The 17,132-nt window shown below is 34.8% G+C and overlaps 1 protein-coding gene across 2 annotated transcripts in view; it reads left to right on the forward strand.

Annotated features, from left to right (window-relative positions):
• The first annotated feature begins 4,379 nt into the window (after positions 1 to 4,379).
• The window catches only part of LOC126844467 (transcription factor AP-2-epsilon), a 125,499-nt gene continuing 112,746 nt past the window's right edge, over positions 4,380 to 17,132 (forward strand). For both annotated transcript variants that reach the window (XM_050582697.1, XM_050582707.1), the window contains exon 1: positions 4,380 to 4,602. The gene's annotated coding sequence lies outside the window, so the exon portion shown is untranslated. The remainder of the gene's footprint in view (positions 4,603 to 17,132) is intronic.

Genomic DNA, 17,132 nt, shown 5'->3' on the forward strand with positions numbered 1-17,132 from the left:
ATAGAGAAACACGCAGAAAAGTATAATGTGCGCGTGCAAGAGAAATACAGAGAGACGGGCGGCGGGGAGGGCGCAATGTGAATGCGCCGCGGAGAAGGGGGGAAAGGCGGATGGCGCAAGGATGTTATAACAAAAAGCTCGGGAGTTTAAGCACGACAATAACTCGGCGGCGGCGGCGGCCACTGTCGGGACGACGACGACGACAATGAAGACGGCGGTGGCAGTTTCCTTGTTTTATTCAGAAGGGGTGAAACTGTCGCCCGGGGGTGTCGTCGGCGCGCACCGAGGGGGTAGTCCCGGCGGGAAACGCCGGCGGTTCCCCATTGGCCGGGTTCGTAAAAGTTTCGCTGCCCCGGGCCACAGCGCCGCCGTCCGCCATTTCCACAAGGCCGCCGCCACCGAGCACACACGAAGGGGTGCCACCCTACTGTCCCGGTCGCCCTCCGTCCTCCTGTCCCCTCCTCGCCGTCGTCGTGGCCATAACGTCTAAACGTACCGTGTGACCCCTGCACGCGCGCACGCACTCGCATACGAGTTATCAGAGTTGTACTTAAGTAATAATATATATATATATATGATATTATGTGTATTGTGTGTATTTACGGGATGCCGTTAAGGGGTCGTAGCTTCTGTTTTCCGGCCGCCAATGATAAAATTTAGGGGGAGCAGGAAAAACAATTAATAAATATGACTACACCGGACGGGAAAACTGTCGGTGTGATTTAGGGGGACGAGGGGGAACGCGGAACACAACGCGGTAAAATATGTATTATTCATAATTTTACATGGAAATTATTTTCATAAATTATGTCAGGCCCGCCAACTTAACACTTCATTCTTATCACTTCAAATAATTGGGTTAAGGAAATGCGCAGAATAAAACATTTAAACACTACCATCGACAGGATTGATGCTAAAATCTTTTTCGAGTGCTCTCTAATTTCACTTAAAGTAAATTTCATTTACCAAATACCTAACACAGCAATATATTATATAACCCGTCTAGCCTCGTACCTATGTCTAAAATAGTGTATTTTTGTACATTTAACCGCCATTTACATAGTATATTATTTATAGTTTTACTTTACCAAATAATAATTTTTTTACACTGGGTCGGTGATCTGGTTTACATTATCAAATAGTTTTCCTAAACATGTATCTTCATGTATGTGACATGAGTCCATAGAAGTACTTTAGGTCATATAAACGAAGAATTTTGTTCAATATATGTGTGTAAATATAAGAAATAAATAAGTATCAATACTATGTAAAGGAGAGTAGTTCTCTCCTTAAAAAAAACTAATGTTGTATTTAATAATGTGATAAAAACAGTTAACAGTTTCAAATAAAAATTGTTTTTTGATAGTAATATACAATATTAAACAGAAAATTATAGGTAATATCTGCAACGACAACAATCTATTTAATATTTATGATCTTAAGTATTGTTGTTGTTTACAATATTATGATGTTAATTATATTTAAATGCAATATTTATTTACAATTCAGTTAATGTTATTGCAAAACTACTGCAAAACGTCTTTAACACTTGCGTTTGTTTTGAATGAATAGTATTATATCACGGTGTTTGTCGGTAATTAACTCCAATAACAATCCACACAGTATATTCTAAATTATCATACGCATTGTTTATCTTCACTGCTCATCCAACCTCGACATTTTCAAGTGATTTAACAGTTCCTTGATTTAATACAGTAATAATATTGCTATGTAAAACACTATAATTATATTGTACAACAAAATAGATTGTGGATTTAAACGAGAGAGTAAATTTTTATGTTGTTTAAGCTTTATCGACAGCATAGGTATACATTATTTGTTTTTCTCTTAACATTTTAGTATTGCACAAAAAAAAAACAAATAATATTGCTTACAATATTGACAATTTTGCAAGTATCTTGTTTATTTTTCTCCTCAAAAAAAAAAAAAAAGAAAACAGTTAAATACTTAAACTGGTCGAACTGACAGATGTGCTTGTCCTAAGACGAAGATGTCATCAACAATATACACGGTTGACATTTGACAAGATTTTTTTGTTCATCTCAACGACAACAAACGTTTTAACAAAAGATAATGGGTTTTTTTTTTTTTATAAATCAAGACTGGCAAAATAAGGACTTACTTGGACAGAATCACATGTAAAAATAATATGTCACACGCATAGAGAGAGAGAGAGAGATAACACACAATAATAATATGTTGTTAACTAAATACCAGCATTGTAATATATTCGATACAAATGATTATACGACATATTCGCTTCAGGTGCGTTCTACCTAATAATATTATATTATAATATATAGCTATACCATACTCGATTGGTTCCAGCGATAGATGCATTGTCTGCTGCACCCTGCAATAACGTACTTAGGCAGTGGCATTTGTGTCGTTATGCATTTACTGTAAATGTTTTACCCTCTAAAAAAAAAATCTGTGTGTATATAAATACTTTACTATTTCGTTTTTTGTGTCATATTTATTTGGGATTTTTTTTTTAGCATACAAGGTATTGGCTTACAAACAAGATTTATACGTTTAATAATAATCAATCAGAGACCACCCTCGAATAATATAATTGCACGCGTTTCTTCGTTACATATTGTTTGCACTTTGAGAAAAGGCGACCGAAGGGGAGAGTACACAAAACGTGCACACAATCGAGCAAAGGGTTTTTATTTTCCTTCCTTACCAAAACAATATAATATAATATAGTCCACTCGAAACTATATATTATAACCGTTAGGTTTTGGCATTGTTGTCACTATATAACATGTATTATCGATCTGTGTCGTCCGGATTTGTACCTGGGAGACATATTTACAGGCGCACAAACGTGCACCGAAGAACCGTCTTACCTATATTAAAACATAATATTTAATATGTACATGAAAGTGTAAGATTTTTTAAAATTTGTCGATTAAAAAAATAGAAAACTATATAATATTCCACTTTATAACAATAGTAAAACGTTGTTAAAGAATCACAACTTATTTTTTAATTGGCCAAATGTTTTTTTTTTTGTTAAATTATTTAATTATTTCATTATAGTTGTAATTTTGTCACAGTGCTAATAAAAATTACGTAAAAACTTAATGATGTAACTATTCTACCGAATTTGGTATTTTTCATAGTACAGATAATTAGTCTGACAATTAGTTGACATGATGGAAATTTAGTAAAATATGCAATTGTGCAAAACAAAATATATAGGCCGGCCAAGACGTTCTAGTCAACCAGGAAGGAGAAGCTGATTGGAATACTAACCAGAAATTTGGGATAGAAAGTTGGGAGGTATACTGTCTATAAATTGGAACATGCAGTATAGCCTCTTCCTTTTTGAAACATTTCTTTTATAGCTAATAAATAAGAATTGAGTTTTCTTATGGAATATATATGTTAAACAGTTATGAAAGACACCCTACATATTATCCATAAACATTTGTATAGTCTATTGTGTGAACTGCTTATTCTTATTATTGTAATTTTTTTAAACTTAATTATTGAAAGTAATTTTGTCTGATATACATATGGGCGAGACGTCTAATTTAAAAATCAGCTAAGAGACATTTTGAAATATAACTAACTCAAAGTGTGTTAGGAAAATCTTGATTGGTTTTTAAATCGCCCATCCGAAGAAATTACAAAGAAAGTACAACATTACATTACATTTGCAGAGAAAGTAGGTATAATTTTATTATTGATTTAATTCATTTTTTTTTCAATTTATTTCAAATATTGCCTGTATTTTGCGTCCCTCGCTAAACAATAGTATAATGATCCACGTCCGTGTATGGGCCCTAGGCCTTCAGTAGACACGAATCGAATATATTCAGACATATTGTTGTTGCGCAATGTATAATATTAGATATGCATTGTGTGTACACCTAATAATAATAATAATGTTAATTATTATTATCATAAAATAGCGTACCTAGAGCCGAACACATGGACACGTGGGAAAAACGCGTGGAAAATAGCGGTTTTCCCTGGCAAACGACCGCATACCACGACCGCGGTAACAATAATAATAATAATAACCGCTTACGTTTCGGCGGCGCGTTTCGCCGGGGAGGGGAGGGCGGGCGGCGTGAGACCGAACGTGGGGGTAGGTGTAGGCTTTCGGAGGGAAATCCCTGTGGGACACGTCGACGTCGCCGCTGCGGTCACCCCCCCGCGCGAGGGGTGAGTCGCCCTCGGGGCGGAGATGCCCGTCCCTTTGGCCCCGGGCACTCCGCCCAGAGCGTCGCGCAACCGCTACCGCGGTAGCCGCGCCAAATGTTTGTACCGCGATAATAATAATCGTGCCGCCACCGCCGCCGCGACCGTACAAGCACACCGCGCCGCGCCGCCCAGGGTAGTGTCCGCAAAACAGTTTTACCGCACGGCCGGCGCACAACAGTTTTGTAGAGGAGTTAGGCGCGCGTAGGAGTTATATGCGTAGAGAGAGAGAGTGAGAGAGGAGTTATTCCGGGATTCGCGTTTAGAATTTTCAAACCGTAGTTTGGGTTTTCCCCCTTCGATTGCTGCCGCCGCCGTCGCCACTGGATTCTCACCGTAACTCAGTCAGTACCGGTCGATCAGGTATTTATTTTGTTTTTCATCCCCTGAGTAATCTTTAAGATTATCTGCAATTATTATACTATATAGCTTATAAGACTTATCCGCACAATGTATCCGTAGTATAGTTAAATAATACAATTGGTCTGTAAATAAAATTTTTATAAGAATTTTCACCACAAGTCCTTTTTTTAAACGCCTCTTAGGGGTAAGGGACAGGCAGTGTTTGATAAAAATTGATCTAGTAGCCATTGTATATATGCCGCCTAAGGTAAAGGTGAACAAATATTAACTTTTTCTGGTTATAAAACTTTTAAGGTTTTTTCGTAGTCATTTTCTGGCGTATCTTTGGATGAATTTAATTTTTTTTTTATGTAAAACATACTATTTTCTCTACTGGTCTTAGATTTTTAAATTTATTAGAAAAAATTAAAAAATATAACACTTTAAAAAAGAATCTGGAAATTCGGCCTTTTAGCCCCCCACAGAGAAGATGTTGAACTTTATAACAACAATTTTTTTTTTTAAACGGGTTCGGTAGACAAAATATTGGCGCTTTCCGTTCCATTCAATATGATGTTTTTCAGAAAAACGTTCAGAACTTGTCTCAATATTTCTCTGGCACGTCCACGTCAAAGATGCTTACAAAAATTTGAATTTTTTTTAACTTTTCAAATACTCCAAAAACTACTCCATTACTATAATAGAAAATATAGCAAAATAAAATATAACAAACAACCTTGTATGGATACAAATTGTAGAATCAAACGTACAGAGCATGTTGAAAATATCAAAAACAGGTGTTTTTTTTTTTACAAATTTGAAGGCTATTTAAAAAATAACTAGGCGCGATGGAACAACTCTTGAGGCAAAATTCAACATAAAAAAAAGCTGGTCTATTTTAGTTTTGGGTTCAGGGCCGTTTTTTACAGCATAGTTAAAAACATACAGATTAGCAGCAAAGTCAGAGGTGGTTAAAAATCGGTTAATGGCGGATTTAAACGCGTTTAAATAATAAAACAGATAAAATAAACAAACTTGTGGGTTAATTTAGCTTTTACATTTTTTGTCAGCGCATACTAATTAAAATACAAGTAAAAAAAGTTTGTGAAACTTTTAGCGTTTTACTTGTTAACAGCTTTGGGCTCTTGCGGGTTGAATATTATGATACTCGAGCCAGTCCAACTTGACACCGGTTAGGTTTTGCGGTAGCCCTTTAACATGGTGGCAGAAGATCAGTGACAAGACACAGTATTGATGATTCACATGATTCATAACTTCAGCCCCAACCCTTTTGTGAAATCGTTTAATATATTTTTTTCACAGTTTAGATATAATACATATTATATTTTATAGCGGTTATATTATGTACGTTGACGTGTAGGTAGAGCACGCCCTTAACGCTTATTAATTTAACCCAAACCCCAGAGCAATTAAGTAGTCGAGTATGTAAGGAATTTCGGAATGACGTTGTAATTTACTGCATTCTTTTTTATCCATTAAGTAGTTATTTTTTTTTCTTACCATTCCACAGAAATCGGTTAAGCCAGGCGTCTCGGTGTCTGCTGCTGAACAAGTTTTTTTTTTTTTTTAATATGATATATAAATCATTTGGTTTTTTTAGTGCACGCCACACGTTTAAAATGGTATTATTATTTTTGTTATACGTTTTTTTTTTTGAGGGGGGTATCTATTGTTTTTGTTTTTTAATTTGTAAATTCTTTTCGAGGTATTTAAAAAATATAAATTACTTTTATTATCGGCCGGGTAAACAAATACTATATTATGTTATGGTTAATATAATTTTTTTTAATTCACAACAAAAGGAGATTTTATATTAATATTATTATTACATACAGCTTTGTACTTACATACCTACTACTGTGTAAAACATTTTACAATTCATTTTAAACAAAGGCGATTTCAATTAATAAAACAATGCTTAACAAATACAACATCCCAAATATCTTATTTATGAGTATAAAAAAATTAATTGCTTAAACGTCAAAGTATTTGTTTTAATAATATATATTTGTTTATTTTAATAAAGAATTGCTTTGTGAAAAAAAATACTAAATTTTAAAGGCACTCAAATTTAATTTTTTTATTTTGTTTAACTTAATAGTTATAGTTTTAACTTGATTTATAGTCATTTAATCATAACAATGTAAATTTAAACATTTTAAATTTATTCGTATCGAGTTAAATCGCTTTTACAATTACATTTTAGTGGATATTGATATTATATTCATTTTCACATTAGCAATAATTTTGGTGAGTTATGTTATTAGTTTACTGTCTTCTTCTTAAATTATTTATATTATTTAAAATATATAAACAAAAAAAAATGTAGGCTATTTACAATAACAACGAATCGATTAAAATGCATAAGGACCGTTTAGATGTGTCTATACCACAAAAGTCAAAACTGATAATGAATAATTAACATTGTGAATGTAGCAAATATTCCGGATTGAAAAACTTATAAGTTTTTATTTTACTGTTTTTTTTTGTTACTTTTTATTCCAATTTGTCACTGCTGTGTGAGTTCATCGGTGAACGACTCTAAAATAATGAACTGTCCATCATAAACACATTACCTACTTACAGTATGGCGGCGACCAATCAAAAAGCGCACAACTTTGTAGCCGATAAGTTTGTATATTGTACTCACTGGAATATTAAAGTAAAAAACAAAAAAAAAACACTCACAAATCAACACTGTAATGAGTGTACAGTTAGCTCTCGAAAAGCAGACTGTGTGACCGGTATTAAATTTACTATACAATAATATAATCACATGTGTGTGTATTTTTCCTCTGTTGGTGTTGTGAAGCGTAATAAACCTGTCACGCCCCTCATCGACATAAGACGCATGCTGATTGAACCGCCAGCATCCAAGATATCACACAGATGTAGCCAGCGTATAATTTCGGTTAACTTCCACACTAAGGTGTTAAACGTTAAAAAAAAAATAGGTGGGTGCAATATTACACTACCAGTCTGGAACAGTTTTAAAATTAAACGCTTCCATCAGCGATTCAACATAAGTTGCAACTATTCCAAGTTCAGCTGTTTTAATTATATTATGCACAATCCAAGTTAATAAGTTTGGGTTTTTTCATTATCTCTATCTATGTGCTTGTAAGTATAGATCCCTGGTACCCAAATTGAAAACAAATTAACAAATATACAGCTAGGGATTTTGTTGTTGTTAAAAATTGTTCATTAAACCGTTTTCTATGTTCTTATTGGTCGATGATAATCGTTCGTTCAATGCCTATCGCGATTCCAGTCGAGTGCGTGTCGGTTCTATGATATAATGACCGTACCAACAACAAGGCGGCATAGAATTTTATCCTTGGCATCAGTTCTCATCCTGTTGTCGCCGAAATCACGCGATACCCGCAATAGGATTTAACAAATCTTTGAAAAAAAAAAAAAAAATACCAGTTAATCGGCTATTAATTGTAAAATTACAGCCCATAACGGTGTACGCATCCCCGGGGGTGTTGTGATGTATACATAACGACCATCCCCTCCCAAACAGACACATACAGACCTTCAAGTCATCGACGCGGTCATTATCGACACGATATGGGAATTTGTTGTGTGTGTTTCTTAAATTTTTCTTCTGAAATTCTAATAAGTCTCTCCCACACACACACACACACACAGATCCACCAATACACCCTATGGGCGTTCGTTTTTTTTTGTTTTTTAATTTTTTGTATTACTATATTATAAGCACAACCGGGAGACTTATTAACTCCTTCCGATACGCCGCCTCCCAAGTCATTATTGAAATATCTCGCGTGCCCCGGGACACAACAGGTATCCGTGGAATGCCGCAGCAGAGTATACAAGTATAATATACATATTATATTATTATAGCTTGATACCTAAAACACAAACATTAATGTGGTCGACAATCACTACTTATGGCTTGTGGATCTGTACAGGGCGCGTCCGCGGATCTTTCGGGAGACTAAATATTGCATATATTATTATAATACATTACACTATTGTCCTTACAGCGGGCGATTCGTTAACAGGTTGACTGTCACAGCTAAAAAAACGACACTTGAATATTATTGCTTTGTGGGATCTAATAACCCTACGGCATACTTTTACCGTCAGCCTTGATGGGGTCCAACAAACCATACATGTTAAACTTATTTCTAATTAATAGTTTAACTCTTAAAAATGACTGTAGGGTCAATACAGCCAACATGACAGTGGTTTAGACAGTACTTGGTTCTATTATACCTACTTGTCTACACTGTGCTTGGTTTAACCTATATATAGTTTTTTACCGTATTGGTATAGGCAGAACTTGATTTAGACTGTACTTGGTCTTTTTTACCATTTTAACTAAATACAATGTCGCCCAGTGCAGTAGTTAAAATACGCTCTGATTATTTATTGAGGTTAAGTACGTTGAAAAATATGATACAAAAAATGCTTTGGTGTTTAAAAAATATATATTTAAATAACGAGTTAATAAAAACAGTCATACAATACATATTATGTTCAAACAATTATAATTTTAATCAATGAAATGTTGTCTATTGTTTCCTCAATGGAGGTTCAACCCAGCGATGCCTTTATTTTTCATTTTACTGATATCAAATGGAAACCCAAAGGCACCGTAAATGGACACATTTAACTCGTCTGTTTCTGTTAGAAAGCGATTTTTCAACGCGACTTTCGAAGTGGTTTTCTCTAAAGACTTATCGTGGATCCATTTATGAGGAGCACAATTCGGCTTGTAGAACGTGATTAAATCTTGTAAGATGATGGCCATTCCGGCTTGGACGTCTAGATTTTTTTTTATCTGTTTGCCTTGTCTTGTTTCCTCGTAAATTTTAGATTCGAAGTAATCGCTGAAGTTTTCCAACGAGTCGAAAATTTCTCTGTTGTATTCAATGTGCGGCGATAACAGATAGAAATGTCCAAGAGCATGCTGCATCTTCGAGACCAACGGTCTGGTCACAGTCGTTATTGTATCGACAGTCTCTTGCGAACCACATTGTTTCCACATGAGTCTGGCGTAGTCACAAAACCGTTTTATCGTCAAAGCGTACTTACAGGACAAAAAGCAATAGGCATTGTGGGTTTTTTCGTCAACATTTGCTTTGGTGACAATTTTTTTATTGGCGCCAACCGCGACCAACTCTTGGACCGTCTCGTATTGGCCGCCGGGCATTATAATTACCAAAATTCCCAACTTCTTCCATTCGTCGTTGTCGAGAAGCTTATTCATTAGTTTTACCCGTCTTAACAGTTGTGGGTCGTACGTTAAGGTGGTCTCTTGCGACACCGGTTCGTATTTGAAACCGTAATGCCCGTCGAAAGACACTTCGAACGATTCCAGTATCTCCCGAATGCGTTTCTTGAACTCGGGCACGGTATTGGGAACACAGGTTTCGCTAATGTTCTTGACCGCCAAGGCGTGCAAGGAAATCGGTTTGCCGTCTTCGTCCACCCGAGGTGTCAGCCCGCAAAATGTCTTCCGGAAAGCATCTAACCGTTGTAAGATGGCCGTCAATACTTCTTCGACGGACGCGGTCCACATGATTACGTCGGCTTTAATGGCATTGTCACATTTGTTGGCGATCGAGTCGCTGTCGAATGTCGGTTGTATGTTTTTATAGTATCTCTGGAAGTCCTTCAGAATTTTCAATAGCGCGTTGTCCAAGGGTTTCGCAGCCGACGATAGCTGATTTAACCACATAAGCGAACCTTGCATGCGCATCACTAACGAGTCGGATCTTATGAGCGATTCCAGCACATCTTCCAGACACTCCAGAGCGTCGTACGTGTCGTCCATTTCTGTACACTCAGGGCCTATGCCCCTGCCGTACTCGCACAGTTTGTCCAACACAGTGGCGAACTTGCAGCTCAAGAACCGCTGCGCTTGTCGGATTTTGTCATCCACGTTATCTTCGGTAACCGTCCGTCTTCCACTGTCATCCGTTGGGACCAATTCAAGCCATCCAGGGTTGGTGGTAAGCATGTCGTCCATCACTTTAACGCGATACTCAGCTTTTTTTGCATTCGACACATGTCGCATGTAAATGATGCCAAAAATTAGGAAACCGGCGAATTGCATTTTTTTTGGTGTTGCGGTGTAAAACTTACAAGACACTCTATACTTTACTGCTAGGTGTGAATGTATACGAGTTACTGGTGTTGGCTAGTAAACGGGTTAGTATCAAAGGCATCGTCGTACACGGTGGTAACGATGCGCGAACGGTTTATTTACACATTTTTTTTTTTTTTTGGCATTGTCATTTGTTTGAGTAAGCAAATGTACATAGCTTAAAACTTATATATTATGCTATACAGTGTGATTTTTTCATCGTGAGTCTTCAATATCTCAGGGTATATGTGTGGTTTTTTATGGAAACATTAATCATTTTAGAACTTGGGTCAATCAAACTCGTTGGACTAGTATGTCTGGATGTTTACACTGGATGTGTAGTCTGCTCAATAATAAAATTGGTTGTTCGGAAATGTTAAACGTAATACCCAAGTATAAATGATCCTCGAGTCATTCTTATTCTATGTTAAAAAATGTCCAAGCATTTGAATATGTATATCTTTGAATATGGTTGGCTTAACTTATGTAATGCAATTAGTAACTTTGACTTCTATCATGATTCATCAACTTTATTATGGTCTGCATGTTGTAATATTTTAAATTCTTAACACTACATGCATAATATGATTATTATTTACTTATGTTTGTTATTTTAATGTTATAATTATTTCATTACTAAGTTATTTTTACTGTTTTACTCAAAATTCATAAACTTATTATGTATATATTGTGTTATTCTATTAACTGTACTGTTTGCCTTTTGTGCGTAATCATCTTTAATAATGGATAAATAAAATATAATTAAAGAACACTCATTAAAAAACATTGCGGTTATTGTGAAAAGTTCTTTTAAAAGATGTGATTAACATCCAATGTCTAAAAACTGATATACTAGTTGCTATTAAAGATATATCAAAATAACACCTCCCTTAATATATTGTTACCTAAGGAGAAAACAATTACAATGCCCTTAAAATATAATTTTATGATACAAATGTTTCGCATAGGTCGTTTAACTGGTGGAACATTCTATAGAAGACCTTGTATTTTTCGACATTAGATGTACATTATTATTGCTCAAGTTTACATGGGTACCGTCTAAAAAATGTTTACAGGCTTTTGAATTTTCAAGAACAAACGAGTATTATATTTTCATTCATGTAAATAGTCGAAATTTAAACGCGCACGCCGAATCACACAAGTGTTTTTTATTTTTTGTAATGTAAAAGAAAAATTGTTTTCTTCGGGTATTGTCTTGGTAAAAATTTGGTAAATAATACTTGAACAAAAATCATATTTTTAACATTTTGTTTACTTTTGGACTCGCAGTAACGCTCTTGGAACACGTGTGAAATTTAACCGATGCGGATTTTTTCAGCATAAAAAATATATTTGGTTATACTTAAATTATGTATAATGTGACTTGCAAGCATAGTACCCTTCTTCTTAGATCATATAGATAAGAACGTCAACAATATACTTGTTTCTATAATACTGAGCTCTTCCTCGGCGGCGGCGAAACAATATGTTTTATATTTTTTCTCCATTAAAAAAACGAGAGCTGACTTATCGTTTGAGATTTTAGAATTTAGATACACTTCTGACCGCAGACGGACGACCGTATAGATGGAAAAATTAGATTTCACAATATGTGTGCAGGTCAGAGGTGTGCATATACAGTATTTACCGGGTCAGTAATTACCAGGTCCGTATCTGATCCGGGCGATAGCCCAGCAAAAAGGAAGAATAAAACAAAAATAGGCGTTTCTAAGACCACAGAGATACAGTGTGACTTATATGTGAGGCTTTATACGACCTCTATAGTAGGAATAATAATGCACGAGCCGTCGGTCCAGCATATAGTATATTAGTCATCCGGATTGTTATGATTGTATGTATATTTCTGTGTGTGTGTGTGTGTGTGCAGTATTACACACTTAGCTATAATATATAATATATTACCACTAGGTTGTTGTCAACCTCTAATTATAATAGCCGCGAACTGCCGTGCACTGTGGTTGTATCAATAATGATTTTTTATTTTTTTTCTGGTTTCGATTGGCACATAAGATTTGGCGTTTGATATACTGGTGGTGATCAAAGTGAAATTCGGCAAGAAACCACACACGATCGCCCTCAATTTTTTTTTATTATTAAACGACATTGTAGTGAATTTACAGTGGTTTCCAGAATCGTTTATATTTTTTAATATTGTCCAAAGAACATAATATATCACTATATTTTGCAATAGATTATATTATAACACCAGATCATGATATGTTTTTGTATTCTTTCATACCAAACGAACTGAATTTAGCAGCATTTATAGAATTTGCATCATAAAATATGTCCACACTTCTGTTATGTACGACGGATGGAGGTAAAAATATTCAGAGTATTGAAATATATAGTAAATTTGTATTCATATTTTTTCAAGAAAATGAGTACAATTATGAAGCCAAATTATGTGAAACATACATTTTTTTTATTCCAACTATAATAGAAATTTAAGTTCAAAAATCGGATTTATACGCAAATTATTGTAATAATATAATACCTTAAGCTGTATCTACAAGTATGGGAGAAAACAGTGTCTTATATCAGAATTCGAATTAAACTTATTTCTTATAGAAAGATAATATTTCAAAAAAAAAAAAATAATAATGTTGCCTAGTAGTATAATATTTTACCTCTTAACCGTACTTATATTATAGCCCGTTAAGTGTATATTTTTCAGTTTTTTTTTTTTTACAAAGAACTTATGAGAACAGGGAAACTATGAAATAAACATGTCATAAACCGTATAAAGTTTTTTATGGTACATATAGGCTAATACACTATAGACTCATATTATGTGGGAATTGTTTAAACAGCGTCCGAACCGTGTAATTAAATTGCATATAGACGATTTTCACGCCCAGCCGTCGTTTAGACGAGCACACAAAACTCATAGAAACTTCAAAGCGTATAATTAATATTATTATTATTATTATTGCTATGGGTGGGTTCGATCGAATAGAAACACAGAGACATATCACGATTGGAATAAATTGTATAGTAAAGCAATAGCCGGTCAATTGTAAACAAATATCCGAAGAAATCTTATGTGAATTCTTATTAAAAAAAAAACAAGTACAAACGCACAAAATTATTGTTTTTCCGGCTATCACACATCATCCTCGTCAGAGATTTAACAAAAAACTGTTTCCCGTTGCTGTATGCCATAATTGTATTAATTACTAATATTAATTTTAATCATAAAAATGCATGTGTGGCGTCTCTGAAAAGAGATTTGTCGAAAGACTAAAAATGGGTCTCATCCTTTTTATCCGCGCTATCAAACCCCTCGGTGCATGTACACGCGCATTTACAGGGGAAATTCAATTGGGAAAACTGTTTTATCGTCCCTCCTCGAGAGTTCCGGTTCTGTCTATGTATATATATTTTTTTCCCTACTTCCTTGCTTGTAACCTACGAGACCGTTCGGCTGTAATATGCTCGCCGTTACCGCCGTGTGTGCGGTCACCGAGGAAATTCCAATTTCCCCACTAAGAGGGTATAAACTTCATTTTACGACCAATTTACTTTGCCCGGTGTACAAATCGCATTTGGCCGGCGACGCGTGCAATACCAAAACTCACCAAGCGCGTTTGTTAATTACAATAAAACGGATAAAAAGTCTTTAATACACGGAATATTAATTGAGGCTTTAAAGCTGTTTCTAAACCGGGTAAAACGTAGCCCTTCAATTTACAACAGCTGTACCCTGACAGTGGTTCTTTCCATAATATGATATATTATAGGCTCAAGCTGTGTACAAACTGTACAGGGATATGGCTGTTGGTTTTAAATCTGTGTCTCGTCTTATGAACGCTTTGGCAATAGCCTCTTACAATATAGTATGACATCCACATTATTAGGAAAATTAATACAACTCGATTTACATAGTTTACGGTTGAAGTGGATGTATTTTATAAATAACAAATATTCATAGAAATTCATAACTAATAGATTGTATAAAAATCAGTTTATCGATACTACATTGTAATATTAAAAAAATTTTCCCAACCTCTAAGGATTACCCGGATCGAAAACACTTATTATCAGTATATATGTTCTTAAGACTACTAAGTAATAAGTGTTTTTGACCACTTGGATTCGACCGTGTGTCGGGTGGTCGCGGGTACAATCCCTCCTTGTTCTCGTATCAGCCATATCCTCTTACCATAATAATAATTATGAATTTAAATTGAAAATTAAAAATGCATTACGCGAAAAAGCATTTTTGTTTTCAACAGTCACTTATATTATAATAATGTAATTTTTTGTTTTCTAATTAAAAACTCAACCCTTAGCGAGATATATTAATTTTCAGTGCGACTTGTCTGTATTTATGTATTCGTGTTTGGTTTCTTTTTTTTAAATATAACTCAACGCAATCGTTTTGTTTTCGACATTTCCCGCCAACCGGACCGATTGATTGATCATTTTTTACCAAACAGTTATAATGTTGTACGCATGCGATGGCATTTCAAATGTATACTAGACCGGTTGATAAAAAAGGATTGAAATCAAAGGAATAACAAAACAAAAAATGATAATAAAATATATGTTATAAAGGTATTATTACTATACTTATTATAATATTATAATATACTACACTTTAGTCTCTATGGCTGTCGCTGTTGATAACATTTCGAATTCGGACAGTTAAATTTGCTTCGGGCAACCCGTACACATTTGAACCGTTCAATTTCTTAATGTCCACGCCGCCTGTATACTAATGAGTTTTCTTCGTGTCCTCGGGGCATAATAATTCGGTTTCACTGGTATGTAAAGCACACACACACACTCGACTTTTCAATGGTTAATAGTGTTTTTTTTTTTTTTTTACAGATTATACGTTGAATTTAAATATCGTTATAATACCTAACTCATAGCACCCAATCGAAAATTGTATATCTACCCTACTGAATCGTTTTACATGATAAAATATAAGTATGCACTTGGAAATTCATACAGACAAAAGAGAAATAGAGAAGCGAGGAGCAAGATTAACGAGATGGAAGAATTTGTGCATAGGAATTGAACGGGTCATTACATATTGCCTAGAAAGTTTGTTTGTATTGTGTCAAAAGCTCTTATGGACATAATATCAATATCTTGACACGTGTCGTTGGGGTTAGTCCGTGAGTAGGGCAGCTCAGATTAGCACTTACTTAGACAGCAAAGCATATATATCTATAAGTGTACTCGCCCATAAAACACAGTAAAATACACTCATTCGGGTATAATATTTTGATTGTCATGCGTTTGACGGACGGTGCACGTCGACCGACGATCGGATAATTATCGTGCTTAAGGTGCCGGGCAAGTTATAATTTTAAAGTTAAGACCGACCAGATCCGGATATTATGAGTGACGCCCATAAAAATAAAAAAAAACACTATAATATTATCCTCTACTCCTACGCTCGTGCAAGTGTGATCCGTACGGTACCTATCAAAAAAAAAAATATATATATATATCCATGTAAATTAGAACAAAAAAATATTGTGTATAGTTTAAAAAAATATACATTGAGTATGTTATACTCGACGGTAAAACTTTATCATTATAGTAATAATTAAATTTACAATACAGTTCAATGTGTGTGTGTGTGTGTACTACATTTATCGTATTCGTGTACAGCAGTAATAAAACCGTGTACACACACTACACATATATGTATAGGGATATATACGGTATTATTACACACAATACCAGTTATTTAGCAGATGTTAAACGCGCACAAAAGAATATAATATCGTACAGGACACATACTATTATATTATATAGATATATTGTAATACTTTAGCTGGCATGTAACCTGGGCGACTTCACTTAACCCCCCCCCCCCCATCCGTTTTTGGATCAAGTTTGGCGGTCCGTTTGATACACTCTCCGTGTTTTGTCAGACGAACAAAGTACCTATACCTAATAATAATAATAATAATAATAATAATAATACAATATAATGGTGCAGTAGGAGAAAAAGGGTAAATTCACCATAATTTATATTATATATTGTATTCGCGTGTGATTTTTTTTATTTTATTTTCTCGTTTGAACGTTACTCTTTCTTTCTTATCGATTTCAATGAACATTTCTTTTTTTCCCCATTTCACACAGTTAACAGGGTTAAACGCCCGGCAGTAGAAATATAAAGTTTTACACAAGGCGAAAGGCGCTCCGACAGATTGCACAGAAATGTTTACACAGGCGTTTCTTTGTTGATTTTTTGTTTTGTTTTCTATTAATCCTCTTTTGAACACTTTTTTTTTACTTGAGAATGCTCTCAAAGGTGAATGCATGAAACCATATTATATTCTGGTATCGAACTTGCTGAGAAATGTGTTGATTCAAGCATGTATAAGCACTAAGTTTGATTTGTACATTTCCCTGTAGT

This window comes from Adelges cooleyi, unplaced genomic scaffold (assembly GCF_023614345.1).
Source record: "Adelges cooleyi isolate 19-005CV unplaced genomic scaffold, UGA_ACOO_1.1 ACOO_flye_CR_arks_rails_tigmint_CR_PRNA_108, whole genome shotgun sequence".
Lineage (NCBI taxonomy): Eukaryota > Metazoa > Arthropoda > Insecta > Hemiptera > Adelgidae > Adelges > Adelges cooleyi.